Source organism: Zea mays, chromosome 2 (genome assembly GCF_902167145.1).
Source record: "Zea mays cultivar B73 chromosome 2, Zm-B73-REFERENCE-NAM-5.0, whole genome shotgun sequence".
Lineage (NCBI taxonomy): Eukaryota > Viridiplantae > Streptophyta > Magnoliopsida > Poales > Poaceae > Zea > Zea mays.
The window spans coordinates 59,383,224-59,388,971 of NC_050097.1; positions in this window are offsets into that span (position 1 = coordinate 59,383,224).

Genomic DNA, 5,748 nt, shown 5'->3' on the forward strand with positions numbered 1-5,748 from the left:
CTTTGACATTTTTTAGGCGGATAGAAACCTATGCGAGCTTAGTAGTATCACATTTTGGACTAGGCTTATGGGTACTTTCCCCTGATTGATGTAACCCTGTAAACTTTTGAAATCTGTGGGATATTTGTCACCATGTTACCTTCATTTCGAACCCAATATTATGATTATGGCATTTTCCTTCCATATGAGATGATATCTTGTCGTTCGAAACTGTGAGTTGGGATAACAATGGCGACAATCTCTGTTTTCAGATGGCAGCTAGGCAGCGTCGCGGGCAGAACGAGCAAGCTCCCCCGCCACCTCCTCCAGCTCCCACAGTGCAGGAGCTGATGGCCCAGCAGAATGAGATTCTGCGACAGCTCTTGCAGCGCCAGCCCCACCAACAGCAGCATGGTGGATGCCAGCATCAGCGACCTCCGGCTATGGCAACATACCAGGAGTTTCTGAGCACGCAGCCGCCCTTGTTCACCAAGGCAGAGGATCCGTTGGACGCCGACGTATGGCTTCGCGTCGTCGAGTCCAAGTTTCCCCTCCTCACGGGAGACTGCCCTGATGAGGCCAAGGCTCGCTTCGCCGCACAGCATCTTCGCGGCCCTGCTCGGACTTGGTGGGACCACTTCCGTGCTATGCTCCCCGCTGATCGTGAAGTATCTTAGGAGGAATTCAAGACTGCCTTCAGAGGACACCACATCCCAGCTGGCATTCTTGATCGGAAGTTGAATGAATTTCTGGCCCTTAATCAAGGAACCCGCACGGTACTGCAGTATGCACAAGCCTTCAACGACTTATGCCAGTATGCAGGGTATCATGCTGATTCTGATGAAAAGAAGAGGGATCGCTTCCGCAGGGGTCTCAATACCAAGCTGCGGGAACGACTCAACACTGTCCGGGCTGATAGCTTCAATGAGTTGGTCAACATGGCCATCTCTCAGGAAGATTGCATTGTTGCTCACCGGGCAGAGAAGAAGAGAAAGGCACCAATGGCAGCACCATCCGCTTAGGCTCAGAGGTTCCGGATTGTTTCTCACAATCAGAGCAGGGGTTTTCAGCAGCAGGCAGGCAGATGGGTGATCAGGCCACCTCAGCAGCAGCAGCAGCCGGCACCCAACCGCTATCCAGCTCCCGCCCCAAGGAACAATCAGCCTCCGCAGCAGCAGCAGTTCCACCAGGGCAATGGGAACAAGTGTTTCACTTGTGGCAATGTGGGCCACTATGCCAAGAATTGTCCCAGGAACCAGCAGAGGCAGATGCCAGCACCAAATCAAGACAAGGGAAGAAAGCAGAAGGTGCAAGTCAGGCAAGGGAAGCTCAACTTCACTGCTCTAGAGGAAGTACCAGAAGGAGCTCCTATCATGACCGGTACCTTTTCAGTTTATAATCAACCTGCTTTAATTCTGTTTGATTCTGGTGCATCTCATAGTTTCATTAGCCAAAAGTTCAGTGCTAAATGCAAACTGCCATTCTCTCACTCAAAAGGGTCATTCATGATAGTCACACCTGGGGGTAAAATGGCAACTAATCAATTAAACCAAAGTGTGCCTATTCAACTGGGAAGCCACATTGTCAAAACCACTCTTCTTGTGTTGGGATTGGAAAATGTGGACATTATTCTAGGGGCAAATTGGATGACCTTGCACCAAGTTGTGCTGGATGTAGCTAGCCGTACTGTGGAAGTTAATTCTCCTTTCTGCGGGAATTTCACTTTAATTCTGCCTAGTCAGGGTTCTTCTCAGTCATGCACTTTCTCTATGACGGAGTTACCCCTGAAGAAGATCCCAGTGGTCTGTGAGTATGCAGATGTCTTTCCTGATGAATTGCCGGGAATGCCACCGGATCGGGACATTGAATTCGCCATCGAGTTGCAACCGGGAACGACCCCAATTTCCAAGAGGCCCTACCGAATGCCACCCGCTGAGTTGGCAGAGTTGAAGAAGCAATTGCAAGAGTTGCTGGATAAGGGTTTCATTCGCCCAAGCACTTCGCCTTGGGGATGTCCAGCACTGTTTGTGAAGAAGAAGGATGAAAGCTTGAGGCTGTGTATAGATTACCGCCCTCTTAATGCGGTAACTATCAAGAACAAGTATCCTTTGCCTCGTATTGATGTTCTCTTTGACCAGTTGGTCGGGGCCAAGGTGTTTTCCAAGATAGACCTTCGCTCTGGCTACCATCAGATCAGAATACGAGCGAGTGATATTCCGAAGACGGCATTCTCAACCAGATATGGGCTATATGAATTCTTGGTAATGTCATTCGGGCTGACAAATGCACCAGCATATTTCATGTATCTGATGAATTCTGTTTTCATGCCGGAATTGGACAAGTTCGTGGTGGTTTTCATCGATGATATTCTGGTGTACTCCAAGAACGAAGAAGAACATGTCGGGCATTTGCATGTAGTGCTTCAACGTCTGCGAGAGCACCACCTTTATGCCAAGTTATCCAAGTGTGATTTTTGGCTAAAGGAAATCAAATTCTTGGGTCACACTATCTCTCAGGCTGGAATAGCTGTTGATCCTGATAAAGTGCAAGAAGTGATGAATTGGAGGCCACCAACAACTGTTCGCCAGATTCGGAGTTTTCTGGGATTAGCTGGTTATTACCGAAGATTTATTCCGGACTTCTCTCGAATTGCGAAGCCTATTACTGAATTGCTGAAGAAAGAAGTCAAGTTTGTGTGGAGTCAGAAGTGCGAAGATGCCTTCCATGCATTAAGGCAGCATCTGACCACAGCACCAGTATTGGCGCAACCCGACAGCAGCAAGCCTTTTGATGTATATTGCGATGCCTCTGGCACTGGGCTAGGTTGTGTCTTGATGCAAGACAACCGAGTCATTGCTTATGCCTCAAGAGCACTCAGGCCTCATGAGCAAAACTATCCCACTCATGACCTTGAGTTAGCAGCAGTGGTTCATGCATTGAAGATGTGGAGGCACTATCTAATGGGAACCCACTGCAACATCTTCACTGATCATAAGAGCCTTAAGTACATTTTTACTCAGGCTGATCTCAACATGAGGCAGAGAAGATGGCTAGAGCTGATCAAGGATTATGACCTGGAGGTACATTATCACCCAGGAAAAGCTAATGTGGTAGCTGATGCCTTGAGTCGAAAGTTGCAGTGCAATTGTATTCTGATGGATTCTCGCATTAACACCTTGTGTGATGAGTTGAGCAAGATGCAAATTGAAGTGATTCCTTCTGGTTCTTTGTCTCACATTTCTGTTGAGCCAGCTTTGCAAGACCAGATTATCATGGCCCAGCTCAGTGACAAGGGAGTGCAAATTATCAAGAAGAATCTCCATCAGAAGGTTGAGAAGTATAATTGTTTCCGCCAGGATGAGAAAGGTGTGTTATGGTTCAAAAGCAGATTGGTAATTCCTAAAGACCAGGAGCTCAAGAGGAAAATTTTGGATGAGGCTCATCTCTCCAAATTCTCTATGCATCCGGGAAGCACCAAGATGTACCATGATTTGAAGCTTTTGTACTGGTGGACCAGAATGAAGAGGGAGATAGCCCAGTATGTATTAGAGTGTGACACCTGTCAGAGGATAAAGGCAAGCCACTTGAAGTCAGCTGGAGCTTTGCAACCACTTTCCGTACCTTCGTGGAAGTGGGATGACATCAGCATGGATTTCATTGTGGGTCTGCCCAACACCTCTCGTCATCATGATTCGATTTGGGTTATTGTGGACCGATTGACGAAAGTGGCACATTTTCTTCCTGTGCACACCACTGATAAGGCTCAGAAATATGCAGAATTGTATATTGACCGGATCGTGTGTTTGCACGGATTACCTCGGACCATTGTTTCTGACCGAGGAGCCCAATTTGTTGCCAGATTTTGGGAACAATTGCAAGAGTCTTTGGGAACCAAGCTAATCAGGAGTTCAGCTTACCACCCACAGACTGATGGTCAGACGGAAAGGGTAAACAAAATTCTGGAGGATATGCTGAGAGCTTGTGCGATCGATTGTGGCAAGAACTGGGATAAGCACCTCTCCTTAGCAGAGTTTGCTTATAACAATAGTTATCAATCCAGCCTAAAGATGGCACCTTTTGAAGCTCTCTATGGAAGAAGGTGCATGACACCACTCAATTGGTCTCAACCTGGTGAAAGAGAAGTTTTTGGACCTGATTTAGTGACTGAAGCCGAAAGGAAGGTCAAGCTAATCAGGAAGAATCTAGAAGCTGCTCAGGCCAGGCAGAAGAGCTATCATGATAAAAGAAGGAAACCTCTCCAGTTCGAGGTGGGAAGTTTTGTATACCTCAAGGTATCACCCACCAAGGGAGTGCAGAGGTTTGGGATCAAAGGCAAGCTAGCCCCTCGTTACATTGGACCTTATGAGATCATAGAAGCCTGTGGACCCGTGGCATACAAGCTGAAGTTACCTTCAAAGATGTCTGCCATTCACAGTGTATTCCATGTATCTCAGTTGAAGAAGTGTGTTCGATTGCCGACCGAGATCATAGCAGAGCCAGAATTGGAGATAGAGCCAGATCTATCGTACCAAGAGTACCCCTCCAAGATTCTAGATTGCAAAGAAAGATCAACTCGGGCTAAATCGATCAAAATGTTCAAGGTTCAGTGGAGTAATCATTCAGAGGAGGAAGCTACTTGGGAAACTGAGGAATTCCTGAGATCCAACTTCCCCGATTGCCTACCTAAGGAAGCTGGTACGTAATCACCCCCAACCCCTCCTCCTGCCCTTCGAATCTAATTTTCAAAAATATGATCTTAATTCAGAATGAAGAAACTATAAAGTAAAACTTAAAAGGACTTCCTTCTGAAGTTGCAAAGAGAATGACATTCGAAGAGCAGTTTTACCCTAATAATAACAACAATCACCCTTTTCCTATAAGTCTCACCCTTCGCTTCACCCTGGGAGGACTCTGGCCCGAATCTCGGGACGAGATTCCTTTAAGGGGGGAAGGCTGTGACACCCCAGTGTCACCTAGGGTTTCTCTCAAATGCCAAACCAAGAACCATTATTTTATGTGAACCAAAGTAAGCATGAGCATCAAAATAACTTAAGTAATAAAGAATTCACCAAGCATAATACTTAAAAGTGTCATGATCAAAACAATGGAGTCTTTTAAAAGATAAGAATGTGCAACACTAATTAAAAACCCTAAGTGAGCCCTATGAGCAAAATTCAAGAAAATAAGAAAAAGGGGATGAAAAGTTTAAAATTTTGAATTGGGCCAATTATAAAAATTGAAGTATATTTAAAGAGCAATAAGAAATGTTGAGAAAGCTTAGCCAAAATAACTCAAATAAAACCCCAAATCAAGCTTCTCATGTGGGGACTTAATGGGATTTCAGAATTCTGAAATTCAGACCTTGAGCCAAAGATCAGGGATGTTCACCTTGATCCCTAACTCGAATCCTAATGACCCCATTGACAAAATTGTGTCTAACTAACCCCTCTGTCGTGTGCCAGAAGATGGCATTGGGACGCGAGCCCTAGACACGACAAAACCTTGGATTTGCCTCGGGTTTGGGCAAGGAGACAGACCAGATTTCCTGGCTCCATATCTCTGCAACCAGTAGGCAAAATCCTATGACCCCCCCCACAAGATTGGTAGCTTGTAGGGAGGAGAAGAGGTTTTGTGCACTGACCAAGGCGAGAGCAGGCTCGGATGAGCGACCACACGCGCCAGAACTTGGGCAGAACGCACGGGCACACGTGTTCGACCCTGGTCGGCACGCCAGAGCTCGCCCAACCCGCGCGCGCTCACCCCGGCGTC